The following is a 24,995-nucleotide window of genomic DNA, read 5'->3' on the forward strand; positions in this document are numbered from 1 at the left end:
GTAAGTGGTTAATTATTCAGATATATACTCTGGGCAGAAGGAACCGCGCATTCATCCAAGGCTTGGCAGTTCCTAAATGTTTTGCAGGATAATGCTGTACTTGACCTACTGATTACCAACAATACAGACCTGATCACGGATATAGAAATATGGGGCAACTTGGGAAACAGTGACCATAGGTAAATTAGTTTCAGTATTAATCATAATAATAGGAAACACAAGGGTAATATAAGGACACTAATAAAATAAGGACTGAGAATATGGAACCGTGTGACTTCTATTTCTCAATAACCCTGCGCTTAGGCCACAATAATGATAAAATGAATAATTATACACATTGTAAGCTGGGGAACAGGTAGCAGGTGCAAAGTTCCCTGGGATGAGCAGTTTTTCAGGCACAGATACCAAATCCAGTGTGCTAGTGACAAACAGTGCGGTGTTTATTGGTGCTATATACAAGTCTATATACAGGTGCTGTACAGTGCTTTAAGGAAAACAAGCAGAAATAATAATAACAAACAAAAGCCTAGCCATGTCCCGGCACTTACTACACACAATGCAGTCCCTCACTAACTCAGACTGAGCAAGCCTATAGCTTGCCAGCTTCCAAAGACCCACACTGACAGTGTTACCAACCTTCTGCTCTCCTAGACAAACGTTGTCTAAATTCCCAGGCTGAGAGAGCCCTGCTGTTTGTCTCAGGTGAGATTAAATTAGCCTGGTGAAGAGGACAAAGATCCGAACTGGATCATGGCTCAGAGATCCCTAAAGGTATAGGAGAGATGCCTGGGTGATGTATAAACCCCAAACAGGACTTTTCCTGGCTCTCTCTGGGACACTCTTCTACATATCCCCCCCCCCCCCCTTGTTTCAAACCCAGGGTTGGAACACCTGTGGCCAAACAGGAGTGAACACGGGACAGGGCATCTACATTCCCCATCTCAACACCTGGCCTGTGTTTTACAGTGAAGGAGTAATCTTGTAGAGCCAAAAAACACCGGTTGACCAGTCTATTAGTCTCCTTCTTTTGGGCCATCCATTTCAGAGGAGCATGGTCAGTTATCAAATCAAACTGGCGCCCTAATAGATAGTACCTTAGTGCGTCCAAGGCCCACTTTATGGCTAAACATTCCTTTTCAATGACTGCATACTTTCTCTCGTGTTCATTAAGCTTTCTGCTCAGGTACACCACAGGGTGTTCTTCCCCATTGTGTACCTGTGACAATACGGCCCCAATGCCTACATCAGACGCATCCATCTGAACCAAGAAATCCTTGGAGAAATCAGGGGAGTACAACACTGGCTGTGCACAAAGAGCCTTCTTTAAGACTTGGAAAGACTCCTCTGCTATTGGGGACCATTTTACCATTACTGATTCTTTCCCTTTCGTAAGGTCGGTCAGTGGGGCAGCTAGAGTTGCAAAATTCGGGATAAACCTCCTATAGTACCCTGCAATTCCAAGGAAGGCTCTGACCTGCTTCTTGTTTGCAGGACGTGGCCATTCTTGGATGGCTTCTACTTTAACTGTGGTTTAATGACTCCACGACCAATAGTGTAGCCCAAATACCTGGCTTCCTCTAAACCAATGGCACATTTTTCTGGGTTTGCTGTAAAACCTTCCTTGAAGAGGGAATCCAGAACAGCCTGTACCCAGTCAGTGCTATGTACCACTATATCGTCCAGATAGGCCGCTGCATACTACATAGTTACATAGTTACATAGTTACATAGTAGGTGAGGTTGAATAAAAACAATAGTCCATCTAGTTCAACCTGTGTAGGTATGTGTGGCTGTAATCATCTCCCATACCCCTGAATGTTCTGATCCTTGAGATGTAAGTCTAAGAGTCTTTTGAAAGCCACCATACTACCCGCAGAAACCACTTCTTGTGGTAGAGAATTCCACAATCTTGTTGCCCTAACAGTAAAGAACCCCCCGCGTTGCCTGAGGTTAAAACGCTTCTCCTCTAATCGCATTGTATGCCCTCGAGTCCTCATGCAATCCCTTCGAATGAACAGCTTTTTTTCTAATCTGGGATCCCCATTAAGATATTTATAAATTGCTATCATGTCCCCCTCAGACGTCTCTTCTCCAGGGAGAATAAATCGAGCGATTGTAGACGCTCTTCATAGTCAAGGTCCTCCAATCCCCTAATTAGTTTAGTTGCCCTTCTCTGGACTCTCTCCAGCTCCAACACATCCCTCCTGAGGACTGGCGACCAGAACTGGACGGAATACTCCAGATGCGGTCGGACCAGAGTTTTATAAAGTGGAAGGATTATAGTCTTATCTCTGGAATGCATCCCTTTCTTTATGCATGCTAATATTCTGTTGGCTTTGGAAGCTGCCGCTTGACATTGCATGCTGTTTCCTAATCTATCATCAACCAAGACTCCCAGATCCTTCTCCATTTTTGATTCCCCCAAGGGCTCCCCTCCTAACGTGTATTGTGTTTTAATGTTTTTAGTCCCCAAGTGCAAAACCTTACACTTCTCCACGTTAAACCTCATTTGCCATGTCGTTGCCCACTCTGTTATTTTGTCCAGGTCATTCTGTAGGATATCTGCTTCATGTTGTGAAGTTATTGCCCTGCCCAATTTTGTGTCATCTGCAAAAACTGATATCGAACTACTGATCCCGACCTCAATGTTGTTTATGAATAAATTGAACAAGGTTGGTCCCAAGACTGAGCCTTGGGGGACCCTGCTTACCACCTCAGACCAGTCTGAGTATGCGCTGTTTATTACTACCCTTTGGACACGCCTTTTTAGCCAGTTCCGTATCCAAGAGCAAACCCTGCTATCGATACCTGCAGACCTTATTTTATAAATTAAGCGCTTGTGGGGAACTGTATCAAACGCCTTAGCGAAATCCAAGTACACCACATCCACTGGTCTCCCCCTATCTAGCTCACAGCTCACCTCCTCGTAGAATGTTAGGAGATTGGTTTGACAAGAACGCCCATTTGTAAACCCGTGCTGATTACTGCTGATGATGTTGTTGTCCTTAGCAAACTCTACGATATAGTCCCTTATCATCCCCTCCAGAAGTTTACATACTACTGATGTCAAACTGACAGGCCTATAATTTCCCGGGATATGCCTCTGGCCCTTTTTGAATATTGGAATCACGTTAGCTTTCTTCCAATCCCCTGGTACATCTCCTGTCCTAATACTGTCAGCAAAGATCAGGAACAGTGGTCTCGATATAACTTTACTGAGTTCCTTGAGTACTCTCGGATGTATGCCATCCGGTCCTGGTGATTTGTTTGTGTTAAGTTTATCCAGCCTTTCCCTGATTTCCCCCTCTGTTAGCCATGGTGGCAAGTCCTGTTTATTACTACTAACCATACAGTCATGGTCAGTGTACCCCTCCTTTTCCTGTGTAAAGACTGACGAGAAAAAAGCATTTAGCACGGTTGCTTTTTCAGTGTCCTCTGTAACCATCCTCCCATCATTGTTAATTATGTGTGCAATATGCTCTGCCTTAGTTTTTTTGCTGTTGATATATTTAAAGAATTTCTTTGGGTTTTTTTTACTATCCTCTGCTATTTGTCTCTCAAAGTTGATTTTAGCCATCTTGATTTCTTGTTTACTTTTCTTATTTGCCTCCTTGTATTGCTCGAAAGCCGATACTGTGCCCTCTGATTTATGCTTCTTGAAGGCCAATTTTTTCCCCCTAATAAGTTTTTTGACGCTACAGTTTAGCCAGCCAGGTTTGGCTTTGTCTCTTCTAAATTTATTTCCCATAGGAATGCACTGCAAGATGCCTTTGCCTAATATGTTCCTAAAGCATTCCCATTTTTCCTCTGTGTTCAGGGATCCCAGGGTTTGGTCCCAGTTTACCCTTTCCATCATTGAGTACAATCTTGGAAAGTTTGCCCTTCTGAAGTTTAGGGTTCTTATGTTCCCCACTTGTCTTGTTATATTGTTATTTACACTAAATGTGATCATCCTGTGATCGCTAGAGCCCAGGTTGTCCTGGACTCCTACCTCCGAGATTATGTCTGGGTCATTAGTGAGCAATAGATCCAGGACTGCGTTTTCTCTGGTAGGGGAATCCACCAACTGTGACATGTAATTATCCAGTAAGGTTTCCGTGAATAGGCGGGCCTTCTGTGAGTGTGCAGTCCCCTCTTCCCAGTCAATGTCGGGGTAATTGAAGTCCCCCAATACGATGACTGATCCCAATTTTGCCACTTTACCCATTAGTGCTAAAAATTCCAGCTCTACCTCCTCCCCTTGGTTAGGTGGCCTATAGCAAACCCCCACAATTACTTTCCCCTTTTCTCCTTCCCTATGGAGTTCAACCCACACAGATTCTAAATCCATGCTCATCCCATCCGTAATGTCACTCCTTTCTGTCACCTTTATATTGTTCTTGACATAGAGACATACCCCTCCCCCTCTTTTTCCTACCCTGTCCTTCCGGTACACTGAATACCCTTGGATATTTGCCAGCCAGTCATGTGAGGGGTCGAACCAAGTCTCTGCTATTCCCACAATGTCTATGTCCTCCTCATGTACTAACATTTCCAACTCATCCATTTTATTAGCTAGGCTCCTGGCATTAGCATATACCCCTCTTAGTTTTAAGGAAGTTAAGCGCAATTGGCGGTTATGTTTATTCCTGTTTGGTCTGAGGTTCTCCCGCACAGACCTGCCAATTGACATTGTGGACCTACTGTCGCTGCTGACACTACAGCTGCCTTCAGTCCTCTGCTCCCTCCTGACTGACTCTACTTCTGAGCCCTCCCCCCCGTCTCCTAGTTTAAAAGCCCCTCCAACTTGGTGGCCATCTTTCTCCCCAAAAGAGCTGTACCGTCCCCATTAAGGTGCAGCCCATCCTTACTAAAGAGCCGGTAGCCGACTGAGAAGTCAGCCCAGTTCTCCAGGAACCCAAACCCCTCCTTCCTACACCAATTCCTCAGCCACTTGTTAAGTTCCCTAATCTCCTTCTGCCTCTCCTGTGTGGCTCGAGGTACAGGCAGTATTTCAGAGAAAACCACCTTGGAGGTCCTTTTCCTCAATCTATTACCTAAGTCCCTGAAATCGTTCTTAAGGATCCTCCACCTACCTTTAACTTTGTCATTAGTGCCCACGTGCACCATGACCGCTGGGTCATCCCCAGCCCCGCACAACAATCTGTCTGTGAGGTCTTAGGGTCCTGTCCATGGCCCTCTGAAATGTCGCAGGGGCATTTTGCAACCCAAAAGGCATTTTTTTATACTGAAATGAACCCTCTGGGGTAACAAACGCAGTCTTTTCTTTGGCGCTACCTCTCAGGGGTATTTGCCAATATCCTTTGGTCAAGTCTAAAGTAGTTAGATAGCGGGCTTTGCCAAGTCTGTCTATAAGTTCGTCCACTCTGGGCATTGGGTACGTGTCAAACTTTGTCACTGCATTGAGTTTTCTGAAGTCGTTACAGAACCTCCAAGTACCATCCGGTTTTGGGACTAAAACGATGGGGCTTGACCAGTCACTATTGGATTCCTCAATGACATCTAGCTCAAGCATCCTTTTTACTTCGTCACTAATGTCCTTTCTCCTAGCTTCGGGAATTCGGTATGGTTTTAGCTTGACACGGACCCCAGGTTCAGTAACAATATCATGCTGAACCGTGGAAGTCATACCAGGTAACTCTGATAACTTCTCTCTATTCCTTATCAGGAACTCTCTAGCTTCTTGTTGTTGGGAATAAGACAGGGTGTCTGGAATCGTGACCTCAGGGACCAGAGGGGACTCAGTACCCCTAGATGTTACAGGGACGGACCTCGCAGTTAAGGCCAGCCTATCCTTCCAGGGCTTTAACAGATTAATATGGTAAATCTGCTCTGGCTTCCTTTTCCCTGGTTGATGCCCTTTATAATTGACCTCCCCAACTCTTTCCAATATTTTAAAGAAATATTGCTAGAGATGAAGTAGAAAGCACCACATCCCTTTGTTTAAAGTAGCTACAATGGAGGGGGGCAAAGTGGGACTTTAACGGTGCAAAATGATGGAGAAAAATCTGAATTCTCAAAAATTGTACATTTTATTACACATAGGAGGTGAGGACAAGACAGTACATCAATATAAAATGATAAAATCAAGAAAATGCACTCGAAAATATCAACTCTACATGTTTCGCCATCTTCATAATAGCTTCTTCAGGAGTTTTCATAGACATTTCTCGAGAGTGAACATTTCTAGGTAACAAAAGGAAAGAACATAAAAGACATAGCATGTGTATATACATAGGGCTTATCTCAATGGTCCTAAAGTTGAGTGCCCAATTGATTTACATATTAGAAAGACAATGATACCAATAAAAGTACCTTAAGATGACCTGAACCCTTTCTTATGCTGAAGGTGGAGGCAATAAAGGTGACGCCACCCAAGCGAGCACAGAGGGGGAGGGGAACCGAGACATCCAACCTCTTAAAGTTGACCCATAGAGAGGGTGACAGCCAAGCTAGGAATGATGGGTAGAAATAAAGAGACCAGAGCATGGAAATACACTTCAACCCAAGATTGCTATATCTCCATTTGTATAGGACTAAATATCAGTTGAAAAATTGCTAAAATATTCACCTGATTATAATGAATGTGCAGTTGATTCACTAGGTACCCCAATGTAAAAAAGCAGGGAGGGAAAACAAAGTTTCCTTAGTATCCCCAAATGGGAGGTATCCCTTAAAGAGAAAAATTGAGTTTATTAATAACAATGACAAACGCAATGCGGGTCTGTCAAGTGTTGAGGGTATGCATACTTACCCAAAATTGGCAAAATTGGGCACATGAATTATCATGCAGTATTCAGAAGTTCACCGCCATTGTAATTGAACAAATTTTCCAATAGTACACTCAAAATGAAAGAGACTGCATGGGAGGAGAAAGAAGAGAGAGGCATGGAAGGACATAGTCAGCATCTAATATACAAAAGATGTAAGGAGAGAAGCAGGGTTTAGAAGATTTCATTTACCGCAAATGGTCTCGAAGCTCATATGTCGTTCCCCGGTGGTCTAGTGTAATACTGACCGTATTGCGCCGGCATTTATACACCCTCTCCACTCCCTCGGCGCCTGACGTCACCGAGGGAGTGAGAGCGAGATACGCCCAGTGGTCCAATGGAGACCGAAGAGGAAGTGTGTCATCAAGATGCGATGCGGTCGCGTCTTGATGACGCACTTCCTCTTCGGTTTCCATTGGACCACTGGGCGTATCTCGCTCTCACTCCCTCGGTGACGTCAGACGCCGAGGGAGTGGAGAGGGTGTATAAATGCCGGCGCAATACGGTCAGTATTACACTAGACCACCGGGGAACGACATATGAGCTTCGAGACCATTTGCGGCAAATGAAATCTTCTAAACCCTGCTTCTCTCCTTACATCTTTTGTATATTAGATGCTGACTATGTCCTTCCATGCCTCTCTCTTCTTTCTCCTCCCGTGCAGTCTCTTTCATTTTGAGCGTACTATTGGAAAATTTGTTCAATTACAATGGCGGTGAACTTCTGAATACTGCATGATAATTCATGTGCCCAATTTTGCCATTTTTGGGTAAGTATGCATACCCTCAACACTTGACAGACCCGCATTGCGTTTGTCATTGTTATTAATAAACTCCATTTTTCTCTTTAAGGGATACCTCCCATTTGGGGATACTAAGGAAACTTTGTTTTCCCTCCCTGCTTTTTTACATTGGGGTACCTAGTGAATCAACTGCACATTCATTATAATCAGGTGAATATTTTAGCAATTTTTCAACCTGATATTTAGTCCTATACAACTGGAGATATAGCAATCTTGGGTTGAAGTGTATTTCCATGCTCTGGTCTCTTTATTTCTACCCATCATTCCTAGCTTGGCTGTCACCCTCTCTATGGGTCAACTTTAAGAGGTTGGATGTCTCGGTTCCCCTCCCCCTCTGTGCTCGCTTGGGTGGCGTCACCTTTATTGCCTTCACCTTCGGCATAAGAAAGGGTTCAGGTCATCTTAAGGTACTTTTATTGGTATCATTGTCTTTCTAATATGTAAATCAATTGGGCACTCAACTTTAGGACCATTAAGATAAGCCCTATGTATATACACATGCTATGTCTTTTATGTTCTTTCCTTTTGTTACCTAGAAATGTTCACTCTCGAGAAATGTCTATGAAAACTCCTGAAGAAGCTATTATGAAGATGGCGAAACATGTAGAGTTGATATTTTCGAGTGCATTTTATTGATTTTATCATTTTATATTGATGTACTGTCTTGTCCTCACCTCCTATGTGTAATAAAATGTACAATTTTTGAGAATTCAGATTTTTCTCCATCATTTTGCACCATTAAAGTCCCACTTTGCCCCCCTCCATTGTAACTCTTTCCAATACTTCAAAGGGACCCTGCCACTTAGCTAGGAACTTTCTCTCGACAGTGGGAACTAACACCAGGACCCTGTCACCAGGTGAGAAGACACGGAGTCGGGCTCCCCTGTTGTATATTCTCTGTTGGGCTGCCTGGGCCTGCATTAAGTGTTCCTTGACCATAGGCATGATTGCTGCAATCCTGTCCTGCATTTGAGCGATGTGCTCAATGACACTTTTGTGGGGTGTCTGCTCCCCTCCCAGGTTTCCTTGGCTATGTCTAAGAGTCCCAGAGGGTGTCTCCCATACAGCAATTCAAAAGTAGAGTATCCCGTAGAGGACTGGGGTACTTCCCTGATGGCGAACATCATGTACGGAATCAAGAAGTCCCAGTTTTTTCCATCCTTGTCCACAACCTTTTTTAACATACTCTTTAATGTTTTATTGAAGCATTCTACAAGGCCATCAGTTTGAGGGTGGTATACGGAGGTTCTCAACTGGGTCACCTTAAATAACTTTGCCAACTCTTTAGTTATTCGTGACATAAATGGAGTGCCCTGGTCCGTAAGGACCTCCTTAGGGATCCCAACGCGACTGAACACCATGAACAACTCTTTAGCAATGTTCTTAGCGGATGCAGTGCGTAAGGGAACTGCCTCGGGGTAATGTGTAGCATAATCCATGATTACAAGAATGTGTTGATGACCCCGGGCAGACTTGGGGAGTGGACCTACAAGGTCCATGGCGATCCTCTCAAAGGGCACTTCAATAATGGGTAAGGGCACTAAAGGACTTCGGAAGTGGGGTAGTGGGACTGACATCTGACACACAGGACAGGATTGACAATAATTGTCAATATCTTTCTGTATCCCAGGCCAGTAAAACCTGCGTAACACCCTTTCAGTGGTTTTTTCAACCCCTAAATGACCTCCCAGTAAGTGTCCATGAGCCAATTCCAGCACCACCCGTCTGTAAGGCTTAGGGACCACCAATTGTTCAACAATTTCATCGTTCTTTTTATATACCCGATACAATAAATCTTCATTGCTGCTGAAAAAGGAAAACAGGGCCTGTCCCCTGGTTCAACAGGTACATCATTAAACATTGCCCGCATCCTCCACCATATGTAAGCTGGGGGACAGGTAGCAGGTGCAAAGCTCCCTGGGATGAGCAGTTTTTCAGGCACAGATACCAAATCCAGTGTGCTAGTGACAAACAGTGCGGTGTTTATTGGTGCTATATACAAGTCTATATACAGGTGCTGTACAGTGCTTTAAGGAAAACAAGCAGAAATAATAATAACAAACAAAAACCTAGCCGTGTCCCGGCACTTACTACACACAATGCAGTCCCTCACTAACTCAGACTGAGCAAACCTACAGCTTGCCAGCTTCCAAAGACACACACTGACAGTGTTACCAACCTTCTGCTCTCCTAGACAAACGTCTAAATTCCCAGGCTGAGAGAGCCCTGCTGTTTGTCTCAGGTGAGATTAAATTGGCCTGGTGAAGAGGACGAAGATCCGAACTGGATCATGGCTCAGAGATCCCTAAAGGTATAGGAGAGATGCCCGGGTGATGTATAAACCCCGAACAGGACTTTTCCTGGCTCTCTCTGGGACACTCTGCTACAACATAAATATTGAAAGAATGGATGTTAGCTGCTGCCTTAATAAAACAAAATGCAAATAAAGATGTGAAGAACCCTCCAGTGTCAGTCCAGACAGAAAGTAAACCACATAAGCAGCGCTGGTATTGTGTTAAACCACAATCAACAATGACGAGTTAAATAGTTCATGCACTAAAGAGAATGTAAAGTCCACAAAAGCGCAGCTCAAGAGGGAAGGCCAATCACCACGGAGTGAAGCAGTATTTTGGAAAACTTCCACCACATCTCGTGACCCCCTAGACAATGCAAACTCACCAGAATTGTAATAAAAATGAGCCTTATATATACATCCTTGCTCCGGATAGATCCCCGTCCTGACCCTTCAAAGGCAAATGTTCCGAAGTCCAGCTCTGAGATGAAAACCCAAAACCAAAACCGCAACACTTCCTCACAGGATCACATGTGAGCAAAGGGAGAGGAAACACTCATAGGGCAATAGTCCAAATCACAAATTTTATTGACTCACAAAAAACCCTTTCCCCATCCCATTACACTCACAAAAGAAACAAGGTAAAGGCACAAATCAAATCCAACGGGCAGAGACAGATAGAGCGCTGTAACCCCGAGATCTCACCAAGAGCCGCTCCATCAGCATTCGGCGATATTCGGACACTTCCGTGACTGCCGTCAGGGTCTAGGTTGCTGGGGTGATCTCGTGCTCACGCCCTGATGTGTTTCGTCATTGGATGACTTCAACTGAGGGCGTGGGCACGCGAGCCAACCACCGCTATTTATCTCCCTCCTCGCCTGACACTTCACCCTTACAGCCGATTGATCCTAGGAGTACTCGGCTGGGACATGGTTAGCTGAGTTCTCTGTACTCCTTCCATGTTGGTAGATGGTGGATGAGTGGCATCACTAGCCTGTCCCAAATACTGCCAGAGATACACCTGGTTACTCTAAAAGTCCCCAGTATCTCTGTGGAACTTTTTCACCTTCTTTTTAAGTGTATCTCTGTCTAACTTTTCTAGTCTTTTTTTGGTGTCTGTATTAAACTTGACCACTAAGGGATTATCTTTATCCTGATCTAAACATAATTGTAAATCAGCTATTTTTTTCTCTAGGATAATCATTTTTTTCTTTTTCCTTTTCAAAACCAGTTTTAATTTTAATCCCATATTATTAAAAAACTCTTGCCATTGAGGGGGCTTCAGTTTTTTTATTGATTATAATCATGATTCTAGAGGTTTGCTTATTGATGAATGGGTGTTGCATCTGAATCTATATGCATATAAGTTTAATTTTATTTAATAGTATGGACTATGTAATGTGGTAGCGATTTGACATATGATAAAGTATTTTTATTATTGTATGATGGATAATATCTCTTTTGCTACATTTTATTCTGTATATTTTGTTAAAACAGGAAGAGACGATAGATGGTGTGTGACCAATATAAGATCTCTCCCCCTAGTTTTATTGCATATTATATAATAATTGGTTGCGGTCTATATTTTGATTGCAACTTCCAGCATAAGGTGGCCAGTGCTGCAAGGAAGTTTTCCATTGTTTTCAGATCGTCCTGTGAATGGTGTACAGCATAGCACGATCTTTGTATCTGTAAACTCCTATGAATCCAGTCATATGCCCGGTGCTGGTGGTCAAGTGTTAAGGATCAATCGACTGTAAGGGTTAAGTGTCTAGCGAGGAGGGCGATAAATAGTGGTGGTTGGCCCACGTGCCCACGCCTTCAATTGAAGTCATCCAATGACGAAACGCGTCAGTGAGTGAGCACGCGATCACCCCAGCAGCCTAGACCCTGACGGCAGTCACGGAAGTGTCCGAGTATCGCCGAATGCTGACGGAGCGGCTCTTGGTGAGATCTCGGGGTTACCGCGCGCTGTCTCTGCCGTTGGATTTGATTTGTGCCTTTACCTTGTTTCTTTTGTGAGTGTAATGGGATGGGGAAAGGGTTTTTTGTGAGTCAATAAAATTAGTGATTTGGACTATTCCCCTTTGAGTGTTTTCTCTCTCTTTGCTCATATGTGATCCTGCTGGAAGTGTTGCGGTTTTGGGTTTTCATCTCAGAGCTGGACTTCGGAACATTTGCCTTTGAAGGGTCAGGACGGGGATCTATCCGGAGCAAGGATGTATATATAAGGCTCATTTTTATTACAATTCTGGTGAGTTTGCATTGCCTAGGGGGTCACGAGGTGTGGTGGAAGTTTTCCAAAATACTGCTTCACTCCGTGGTGATTGGCTATCCCTCTTGAGCTGCGCTTTTGTGGACTTTATATTTTCTTTAGTGCATGAACTATTTAACTCATCATTGTTGATTGTGGTTTAACATATACCAGCGCTGCTTATGTGGTTTACTTTCTGTCTGGACTGACACTGGAGGGTTCTTCGCATCTTTATTTGAATATAAGGACACTGAATTTCAAAAGAACCAACTTCCCAAAACTGCGCTTTTTGCTAGAAAATATCAAATGGGTTAGAACCCTGGGAACAAAGAACACGGAGGAAAAATGGGAGTGCTTCAAGAACCGGAGGAAAAATGGGAGTGCTTCAAGAACATATTAAACAAAGGGATTGGCTAGTGCATGCCAAAAGGGAATACATTTAAAAGAGCAAAAGCAAACCCTGGGTGGCTAAGCTCCAACATAAAAAGGCATATTAATAATAAAGAAAAGTCATTCAAAAAATACAATGCTGAGGGGTCATTGGCAGCATTCCAACAGTATAAAGAGTGCAATAAGAAATGTAAAGGCAAAATCAAGGCAGCTAAAATAGAACACGAGAGACATATAGCGGAAGAGAGTAAAAAAAAAAAAAAAGAAAATCTTTAAGTATATAAATAGTAAGAAAGCGAGACCAGAACACATTGGCCCCATAAAAGAGGATGAAGGGAATCTGGCCACAGAGGACAGAGAGAAGGCGAAAGTGCTAAATAATTCCTTCTCTTCAGTCTTCACAAAATAATTGGGAGGCTACACTAACCCAGCTTGCAATGATAAATTAAATAATACACCTCAGGAAGTACCCCCATGGTTAACAAAAGATAGACTTAGAACTAAACTAGAGAAACTTAACATAAAAAAATCACTGGGACCGGATGGCTTGCGCCCGTGGGTTCTTAAAGAACTTAGCCAGGCGATAGCCAGACCTTTATTCTTGATCTTTACGGATAGTCTACAGACGGGAATGGTGCCAGCTGATTGGAAAAAAGCCAACATGGTACCAATATTTAAAAAAGGGCCGAGATATATCCCGGGTAACTATAGGCCGGTCAGCCTAACATCAGTAGTCTGCAAGATTTTGGAGGGGATGTTAAGGGATTAGATACAAGACTTTAGTAATGAAAATGGTATTATCAGTAGTAATCAGCATGGATTCATGAAAAATTGTTCTTGGCAGACTAATCTATTAATCTATTAATCTATTACGATGAAGTGAGTTGCCATCTAGATAAGGGAAGGCCTGTGGATGTGGTGTATCTGGCAATCTGACACAGTTCCCCACAAACGCTTACTGTACAAACTAAGGATTCTTAGGTATTAACCACAGGGTGAGTACCTGGATAGAGAACTGGCTCCAGGGGAAAGTCCAGAGGTGGTGAAAAATGGGGAGTACTCGGATTGGGCGGGTGTAGAAAGTGGGCTCCCCCAAGGATCTGCCCTGGGACCAATCCTGTTTAATTTATTCATAAATGATCTAGAGGGGATATCAAGCACAATCTCTGTATTTGCGGATGATACTAAACTAAGTAGGGCAAAAACTTCTGTACAGGATGTGGAAACCTTACAAGTAGACCTGAGCAAAATAATGGGGTGGGCAACTACATGGCAGATGAGGTTTAATGTTGAAAAATGTAAGGTAATGCACTTGGGCATCAGAAACAAGAACACAAGCTACTCACTAGGGGGGAATCTCTGGGTGAATCTAAGATGGAAAAGGACCTGGGGGTCCTAGTGGACAACAGGCTTGGCAATGGCATGCAATGCCAAGCCACTGCAAGCCAAGCCAATAGAATACTGGCATGTATAAAAAAGGGGATTCACTCCAGAAATAAAGAGATTATTCTCCCACTCTCCAAGACTCTGGTCCGGCCACCTCTGGAGTATGCCGTCCAGTTCTGGGCACCGGTCCTCAGAAAGGATGTGCTGGTACTGGAGATAGTCCAGAGAATTACAAAATGGGGGAAGAATAAATGGACTTTGAAGGCACCATAATAAAAAACAACGCTTTATTTTTGATAAGTATTAAAACCACAGAAGTATATGTCGACCGACCAACATGGGCGGAGACCATTGATCAGAGGATACAAGTGATGGGTGAATGGGGGAAAAAACTCACCACCTAGGACATACAATACAACAAACAATACAAAATATACATTTGGATGATAAACAAGGGAAAAAGGACGCTATACGCTGCAAACGAGCCGCACCACGGTGCAGGCAACGCAGAGCGTCCTGTACAATACAGTAACAGCTTCCAAAGGGAAGTAAACCAATATGTCCAATTGCTCTACATGTTTCGCCTGGTGTTCAGACTTCATCCGGAGCTGTTTGGAATATAGATTCCATAGGAAGATGTTGCTGGAGCCAACCAAAAGGCACCAGGAGGGTAGTAAACCAATAGTATGATTAGTAATCACGAGGGGTGACCTGCTGAGGCAGCTGGAGGAGCACGCACTGCTTATGGCCAATTAGAAAGATATCAGGTAATCACAATATAGAGTATGCCATGTCATTCCCCATCCGGGGGTCACTGATCTGCGCTTCTGAGGAGCATCTGGAGGACGCGCTGCATGGCATACTCTATATTGTGATTACCTGATATCTTTCTAATCAATGTACAAATACTGTACTGGTGTACTGGTGACCCTAGCATAAGGAACAAACTTTCAGAGAAAGGGAATACAATAAGACATGTGGCCACTCACTAAAACTAGAGAAAAAATGTTTTAACCTTAAAATAAAGAGCAGTGGGGATGTGGAATTCTCTTCCACAAGCAGTGGTATCAGCGGGGAGCATCGATAGTTTCAAAAAATTATTAGACAGTCACCCTAAAGACCACAACATACAAGGGCATGCAATGTACGGTTAACATCAAACACACACACATCATAGGTTGAACTGGATGGACTGATGTCTTTTTTCAACCTCACTAACTATGTAACTATATGCTTATTTAAAGCTGTACCAAGGAGAGAGGCTAGAGAGCACAGAGGTGACACCACAGTGAAAAGAGAAGAGAGCACATTTCCACGGACACTTACAGTTAATGGTGAAGAGATGCACCATTGATGAAAAAGGACAGGTACATAGTCGGAATAGTCATTCAACCTTCACGCTACTATTTATTACTCCGATCATTATATTGTGTAATTTCAGATTTATATTTGTTCCCACCATTCTAGATTTGTTATAGGCACAACAGCAATTATATATTTTTTTACTTGCGGATTTGCACACTTTACATTATTTATTGGAAGTCGCATAGGCTTTATTCATTTTGTTGGTTTTACAGGATACACATGTTTGCGGATTTGCACATTTTGCATTTATTTTAAGTTGCACAGGCTTTATTTACCATATTTTCTGGCATATAAGCTGACTTTTTAACCTCAAAAAAATCCCCCAAAAATGGGGGGGGTCGTCTTATACGCAGAGTATTAAAATCTCCAAGGTAAGTAAGTAGGTGTAATCTCTCAAAGCGCTGGCTGGATGTGCCCTATTAATCTCCAAGGTACTGTAAGTACCGTAAATGTAATCTCTCATATAACTCCAAGGTACCGTAAGTACCGTAAATGTAATCTCTCATATAACTCCAAGGTACCGTAAGTAAGTATTACCGGTAGATGTAATCTCTCAAGGCGCCGGCTGTTTGTGTGGGAGTCCTGTACCAGTATACCATAGCTTTGGCTACATACAGTATAACGCGCTGAGCCAATCATGGTGAGCGATGTATTCTATTACTGAATGCAAAGCCTGCTCGAATTGGCGGAGTCAGAGCGAGTAACATCAGCCTGCCTCTCGGATCCCGCAATCTGAGCAGGCTTTGCATTCAATAATAGAATACATCGCTCACCGTGATTGGCTCAGCGTGGTATACTGTATGTAGCCGAAGCTACGGTATACTGGTACAGGATTCCCGCACAGACAGCCAGGGCCTTGAGATATTACATCTACCGGTAATACTTACTTACGGTACCTTGTAGATTTATAGGGCACAGACAGCCAGCGCTTTGAGAGATTACATCTAATACTTACTAACGGTACCTTGGAGATATATGAGAAATTACATTAACGGTACTTACGGTACTTGGAGATTAATAGGGTGTTCAATGGTGTTGCCTTGCCTCAGAAGGGGAGTAGATTTATACGGCAAGTATAGCCCAAAATCTATGTTTTAGCTTGAAAATTAGGGGGGTCATCTTATACGCCCAGTCGTCTTATACAATATATATAAGTATATATTCGTATTTTATATAGATATATTTGTCTCTAAAACAACCTGTCCACTAAAGCATTTAAAAGATTATATCAAAGACTGTAATGAGCCACAGCTTCTCTCCCAAAAAACTTATCTGACCGCTTTCTTTCTGCAATCATCAGGAAGGCCCTTCTTACCCTCAGCAAGCCCACTAAAACATGTAGAAACTGATCACAGCGGAGGAGCTGGACATCTGAATCTCCTCAACTAAATCAGGTAGGGCTCCGGCCCCAACGATTCTAGGACAATATCCCCCTGGACAATATCCCCCGGACAATATCCCCCTGGACAATATCCCCCTGGACAATATCCCCCTGGACAATATCCCCCATGGACATAATCCCCCCTGGACATAATCCCCCCGGACAATATTCTCCCTGGACAATATCCCCCTAGACAATATCCCCCCTCTAACCCTTAGCCTAACCCTCTAACCCTAATTTCCGGGGGGATATTGTCCCGGGGGGGGGATATTATCCGGGGGGATGTTGTCCCGGGGGGATTATGTCCAGGGGGATGTTTTCCAGGGGGATATTGCCCGGGGGAAAATGTCCGGGGGGGTATTGTCCTGATACCGGCCCCAACAGGCTATATCTCATCTATTACAAAACCTTTTGAGATGTTCTTTCTCCATACTTCATTAGTGCATACAACTCCATCCTCAAAGGTCATCTCCCCTTGCTGGATATGCTGAGGGCTCATATCAAAACCAAAAAAGGACCATATGCAGTGCAGTAATTATAGACCAATTGGCCTGGACGAGTCTCACCTTGCTCACCCTCATAAAAAGTAGCATGGAAATCAATCTTCTTGATCTGGGGCAATACTACAAAGCCATACATCTGTCCAAGGTAGTAAAGTGGTGCTCGATGCCACAGTCCCAATTATGTGGCCAGTGGCCCTATCTGCTCTCTCCTGGGTACCAATAAAACATTACTAATTCCCTAAAGGGCACCCTTTGTTTGTTGGTACCACTGCAGTTATTCATCAAACCTTCTCTCAAAAAGAACTATCCCTCTATGCTTCTCCACTAATGCCACTGTTGCTAAATCCTGAATTTCCGCCAGGTATGAACAACAGATAGCTGTTATGTCTAGAGTGGATTGGCCGAACGAAATGTTTACATTACACTACCTAGCATGGCTGGATAACACTGCATGATATCTGCAGCATGATACAGCCTCCACTCAGCTCATGGGCAGTATACCAACTGCGCAGTTTCTTACAGTCAATCCCAGACCTGGGACTCCATTGACTCCATTCGAATGTCTATTTAATGAGGGTGAGTTTGTATCCCACCTGCTTTCTTCTATATACAAACTGCTGAATGCCCCTACAGAGGCCTTTGAACCTCAATATATTCACAATGGGGACCACACGAAATCCCAGATTGACAGACTAATTTGATTAGCCCATAAATCTTTGATTACAAACCGCTTCTAAGAACAAGAATACAAATTACTATCAATATGGTACAGGGTCCCTGTTTATTGCATAAATTCTATCCTCAAGTTTCCAAGATGTGTTAGAGATGTCACAAAGATCCGGCCACACTATTGCATATTTTAGGGCAATGCCCTTTGCTGCATCAGTTCTGGATGTAAGTTAGGAATGTAGTTGATATCCGTGGACCTTGGTTCCGGCCCCCTGGAATACTTGCTACACTTTAATGCAGTGCCTTTGCACTGATAGAAGCACAAATTGACTGTCCATGTATTGAATGCAGCCAGAGCTTTTATTCCTGATCTCTGGAAACAGACCTTCCTGCCAACATTGAGTCACTAGTTTACTAGACTAAATTGAATAGAGATCCGGAAAGCCTAACAGATATGCTCTATAATAGAGAGGATACATTTAAGGACACATGGCTGCCAAGGTTGACCTATCATAAATGTAAAAACAAAAAAAGGTAAAGCACACCCTGTAGTTACCTCTTAAAATGTTATTTATTGGCCAAATCAGGCAAATGAACAGTTAAACTGCATCAGATCCCATAGACCCCTAAAAGAGACCTCCCCTAAGCCTGGTTCACTCAAATAAACATACCCCTAACCTATTTCAAATAATCAACACAACAACCCACCCATAAAAGTATTCCCACGGGAGCTGGTGTTGGACTCCCCTCAGAGCCTTCTCCTACCTGCCTAATGGCCTGCCATAGACAACAGCACAAATATAATACAACGCCTGTCGGTACCATGAGAGGCCAACACCTCACCTTAAAACCATAGTGGGTGAATTGGGTGCTAGAACTCTACAAGGTAAGGACTACATCTGGATGGGAGCAGCAATATTATATAAGGACAGTGCAGAGCTCAACAAAAAGCCAAGAAATGATATATGAATAATCATCCATAAGTGCAAAGACAAATTCTTTAGATTCCATAGCAGACAGGCACAAAAGCTGTCTGGAATATACAATCTACTGCCAATGTGTAACTTCAAGGATCATATAAACTGTAGGTGATCACATGACCTTAAAAGTGATGTTAGTTAATCAAATGAAGAGCCTAGGTAAATGTTAATAAATCATATGACAGTTCACCACACAGCTTGTGGAAATCACACCAGCACGGACCAGGGAGAGGATATAATCAGAACGTTCAGTCCCTAATGCTTGAGGTATATAACACACATAGACTCTCATAGGTGTGTGTGGTCCAACCTGTAGCACTGGGGTGGTCCCAGACGTTGAGTAACCCAAACCCTTATGGAGCATACAGCCGATATGACCATTCACACAATCACCTTGGGTCTGTAAGGGCTGCAGTACTCACAATCCTCGATCCATTCAAATGGTCTCACTGTGTGCTATATTGTGTCTGAAGCTTGTCTCCTGTGGAGATGGATGATAGTAAGCAGGCTCCCATTGCTGTGCTGGGCTAGGCAGTCATGTGTTGACCTATACCTGCTCATCCCAATACCCTGACTCTGTCTTCAGAATGGTGGCCCTTGTACAGTAATCATTTGGGACTCACCCTTGAATGTTACCACACCTTTTCTTGAAGGTATCCTGTTCTCCTTGTGGAGGTGAGTGGAGAGGATGACTTTTGCCCCTCACTCTCCACCACCCAACAACACCCTTTCCCTCCTTTCCTCCATTTGTTTTAGACCTTCCCAATGACACTGCAGCCTTTCTGATCCCAACTAGTGTGGGGTTTTGTAATTCCCAAGTTCCCCTCCCCTTCAATTTTTATTCCCTATACGATAGGGACTGCGATTAAATACGTGTTAAAATCATAACAACGCTGGGGAGAGGGTGGTGGTAACACTTGACACAGCCAAGACGTTCGACTCAGTAGAGTGGAATTACTTGTGGAACTGCCTGGCACGCTATGGCTTTGGCCCAAATTTCCTAGGTAGATCCACTTGTTATACCAGTCCCCTGTTGCCAAGGTAACGGCTAATGGATGGCAATCAGATACTTTTGAACTAACCAGAGAAACTAGACAGGGCTGCCCTCTATCCTCTCTACTGTATGCTTTGGCCACAGAACCCTTAGCAATATCCATCAGAGGCAACCCGCTGATACAAGGTGATCTAGAAGAAAAAATAAATATGTACGCAAATGACACATTATTATATTTAGCAGACTCAGGCCCCTCTCTAGCTGAGGCATTACGAACAATTGAACATTTTGGCTCATTTTCTGGGCTTAAGATCAACTGGGGGAAGTCACAAATTCTCCCACTCAATCATGCCCCCCAAACTGAACTAGAGACCCAATTACCCCTTCAGAGAGTCTGTAAGATCAAGTACCTTGGAGTGCACGTAACTAGTACACCGATTGATTATGTCTCTCTCAATGTAGAACCGCTCTTTGCTCTGATCAAGGCCAAAACACAAATATGGGCATGTCCCCTGTTTGAGTCCTAGGTCATATCAACCTTAATAAAAGGATACTTCTCCCTAAAATTCTATATATATTGTGGCACACCCCAGTATATTTACCATTGAAATATTTTAAAACTATAGACACAATTCTTAACCACTTGCCGCCCGCCCGCCGTCAATTGACGGCGGGACGGTGCGACCATTGTTCTGGGAAGACGTCATATGACGTGATCCCAGAAAAGCAGGGCAGGCGCGCGATCGTGTGCACGCCGCACTGCACTACCGGTGTCGGGGTGTCCCCGGGACACCCCCTGTCACCGGCAGGCGGGAAACAGCCAATGGGCATGGCTGTTTCCCACGTGATCGGCTGTGTTCCAATGACACAGCCGATCACAATAGCGGAGCCCGGAAGATGACCGCGCATGCACGATCGGGAGCGCGCAGCGCGGTCATGTCGGTGGCACTGTGTTCCGTAGGAACATAGCTGTCACCGGCACTAGTAAACAGTCACTGACAGTGACTGTTTACTAAGTGATCGGCTGTGAATCCATTCACAGCCGATCACAAATTGTAAACAAAGAGCAGTAACTCACTGTTACTAGCTCTTCTCCCCTCACACAGTTTCCAGTGTGAGGAGAGCAGAGCTAGAAATAGTGAGTTACTGCTCTGTGTACCTGTCAAAGTAAAAGCACAACAATAAAGGTCCCCACACAGTCCTCAGCCCCCCCCCCAATTGCACCTGTCACCCAACAGTAACCTCATCAGTGCCCAGAAATTGACACCCATAAGGCTACGTTCACATGTGAGCGTAGCGATCGCGGGCAGAATCACCGCGATTCTGCCCGCGATCCGGAAATCATTGCAAATTGCGGGACGCCTGTGCGTTGCCTGTGATTTGCAATAGCACCCCAAACGCTGTGCGATGCCGCGATTTCCACCTGCCGAATCGCGGTAACAACGCGCAAACAACGCATGACGCCCAAAAAAGGTACAAGAGCTTCTTTGGGGCGTCATGCGTTGTTTGCGTGATGTTACCGCGATTCGGCAGGCGGAAATCGCAGCAACATCGCACAGCGTTTGGGGTGCTATTGCAAATCACGGGCAACGCACAGGCGTCCCGCGATTTGGAATGATTTCTGGATCGCGGGCAGAATCGCAGTGATTCTGCCCGCGATCGCTACGCTCACATGTGGACATAGCCTAAAGTTCACCCGTCACCAGAGACTGCCATCAGTACCGCCGTGCACCATCGCCCGTCACCTGTCACCCATCAGTGACCATCGCCCGTCACCTGTCACCCCATCAATCACCGTCACCTGTCACCCCATCAGTCATCGTCATCTGTCACCCTATCGATCATCGTCATCTGTCACCCTATCAATCACCGTCACCTGTCACCCCATCAGTCATCGTCATCTGTCACCCTATCAATCATCGTCATCTGTCACCCTATCAATCATCGTCACTTGTCACCTCATCAATCATTGTCACCTGTCACCTCATCAATCATCGTCACCTGTCACCCCATCAGTCATCGTCACCTGTTTGCCATATACATGCAATCACTTACTGACCGCCTAACGACTATATGCATCGGCCATTAAAAGCTAAATACTGGGGTTATGGCAGCAGATAGCTGCCATAACCCCGGTATTTTTTGAAACGGAGGGCGGTCGGCTTTCAGATAAGGGTGGTCCCAGTGGCGGATTCGCCGCGGAATTACCCTTACGGTGCAGGGGAAGAGGTGCCCCCCCCCCCCTTCCTGCCACGTCCCAGACGTTTTCCCAGCTTACCGGACCCGCCGGCAGCGGGGAAAACTATCCAGTCCCGGATCCTCAGAGACAGGAAGTCGAGTGAGGGCAAGATGGCCCTCACTCGACTCTATGGTCTTGGAGGACCGGAGCTACGTCAAAAGACGTTGCCTAGCAACCGGTTTAAAGGGCCGCTTTTTTTTTTTTTTCCTTTTTCAACAATTTTTTTTTTTTTTTTTTCATTTTTAGTGTAGTTGTGAGGTGTGAGGTCTTTTTGACCCCAGATCTCACAATAAAGAGGATCTGTCATGCCTATTTCTATTACAAGGGATGTTTACATTCCTTGTAATAGGAATAAAAATGATCAAAACATTTTTTTTTTTAAACTGTGTAAAAATAAAAAAATAATAAATAAAATAAATAGGAAAAAATAAAAGCGCCCTGTCCCCGTTAGCTTGCACGCAGAAGCAAACGCATACGCAAGTCCCGCCCACATATGTAAACAGTGTTCAAACCATACATGTGAGGTATCTCCGCGATCGTTAGAGCGAGAGCAATAATTTGAGCCCTAGACCTCTCTGTAACTCTAAGCTGGTAACCTGCAGAAATTTTTAAAATGTTGCCTATGGGGATTTTTAAGTACCAATGTTTGGCGCCATTCTGTGAGCATGCGCAATTTTGAAGCATGACATGTTGGGTATCTAATTACTCGGCGTAACATTATCTTTCACATTATGGAAAAAAATTGGGCTAAATTTACTGTTTTCTTATTTTTTAGTTCAAAAAAGTGAAATTTTTTCAAAAAAATTGCATTTGGAAGACTGCTGCGCAAATATGGTGTGATAAAAAATATTGCAACGATCTCCATTTTATTCTCTAGGGTCTCTGCTAAAAAAAAATATATAATGTTTGGGGGTAGTTTTCTAGCAAAAAAAATGATTTTAGCTTGTAAACACCAAGTGTCAAAAATAGGCCCAGTCTAATGCCCCGTACACACGTGCAGATTGTCTGAAGACTTTTGTCTGTAGACTTACCAAAACCATATAATATGAGGTCAAACCTAAACACTTTCAATTTGTATGCAATCCGGCAGGCCCTTGCACTACATAGAAAAGGTAAATCTGAAGACAAAAGTCTTCAGATAATCTGCACGTGTGTACGGGGCATTAAAGTGGATAAATGGACAACTTTGTGAAAAGTGCTACTTGGATGTTAGGCCTATGTATGTGGCCAGGCTGTGAAAAAGTGTTACACATGTGGTATCGCCATACTCAGGAGGAATAGCAGAATGTATTTTGGGGTGCAATTTTTGCTATGTACATGCTATGTGTTAGAAATATTGCATAAATGGACAGCTTTGTGTAAAAAAAATGTGTTTTCATTTTCTTTCCACATTTTCCAAAAACTTGTGGAAAAAAATGACATATTCAAAAGACTCATTATGCCTCAAAAATTATACGTTGGGGTGTTTGCTTTCCAAAATGGGGTCATTTTATGGGGGTTTCCATTGTCCTGGTGCTCCAGGGCCTTCAAAATTGCGATAGGTTGTCAGGAAATTATATGTGTAATTTGTGCACCTAGAATGCCGGAAGGTGCTACTTGGATGTTAGGCCTCTGTATGTGGCCAGGCTGTGAAAAAGTCTCACACATGTGGTATCGCCATACTCAGGAGGAGTAGTAGAATGTGTTTTGGGGTGTAGTTGCAAGTATACATATGCTGTGTGAGAGAAATCACCTGTTAATACGTCAATTTGTAAAAAAAAAAAAAAAAAAAAAAATCTTCATTTTGCAAAGAGTTGTGGGAAAAAATTACAACTTCAAAAAACTCACTATGCCCCTTATTAAATACCTTGGAATGTCTACTTTCCAAAAAGGGGTAATTTGGGGGGTATTTGTACTTTTCTGACTTTTTAGTGTCTCAAGAAATGAGATAGGCCTTCAGTACATCAGGTGTGATCAAGTGTGATCAATTTTCAATGATTACACCATAACTTGTGGACTCTATAACTTTCACAAAGACCAAATAATATACACTTATTTGGGTTATTTTTATCAAAGATAAGTAGCAGTATAAATTTTGGCCAAAATTTGTGAAGAAAAATTACTCATTTGCTAAATTTTATGACAAACAAAGAAAAATGCGTTTTTTCACAATATTTTCAGTCTTTTTTTATTGATAGCACAAAAAATAAAAAACCCAGTAGTGATTAAATACCATCAAAAGAAAGCTCTATTTGTGTGAAAAAAAGGACACAAATTTTTTATGGGTACAGTGTTGCATGACTGAGTAATTGTCATTCAAATTGTGAGAGCGCTGAGAGCTGAAAATCAATCTGGGCAGGAAGGGGGTGAAAGTGCACTGTAGGCAAGTGGTTAAACCGTTTGTTTGGGGGAAAACAGGCATAAATTAGCATGGCGACTGCTCAAAAATCCCACTGATTTGGCCGGTACGGCCTTACCAGACTTTGTCCTATGCTACTTAGCATTCCAACTATCCCAATTGTTCCAAATAGATAAGACTGACAGGAAACGATTCTCCCTACTCTTATGCCCCAGCTGGGCCCAACTGACAGCGGACCCTATCTGTGCTATAGCAGCAGGAATCGATGATAATACCAGGACAGAGGGACATGGTTTCCTCCTGCAACACTATAGGAAAATATGGAGACCGGCCTCTGACAAATTAGACGTACCTATACATAACAACTATTCTCCCCTTTGGGACAACAGAACGCTCCAAGAATTCCTGACAGACTCAGAGGTGTGGTGTAGAGAGGGAATTTTTTACCTCTCGCACTTACTCTCCGCTGGCTCGTTAAAAACTTTTGATGCTCTGAAAATAGAATTCACTCTTCCAAATCATATGTTTTTACAATTTTTACAAGTCCATCACGCTATACATGCTCAGTTCCCAGAATTGATACCTCATCCCTCTCGCAATCCTATTATAGAGATAGTCAAAAGTGAGGACCC

The sequence above is a fragment of the Pelophylax lessonae genome, assembly GCF_965119305.1.
Source record: "Pelophylax lessonae genome assembly, chromosome: 2".
In the NCBI taxonomy this organism is placed as follows: Eukaryota; Metazoa; Chordata; class Amphibia; order Anura; family Ranidae; genus Pelophylax; species Pelophylax lessonae.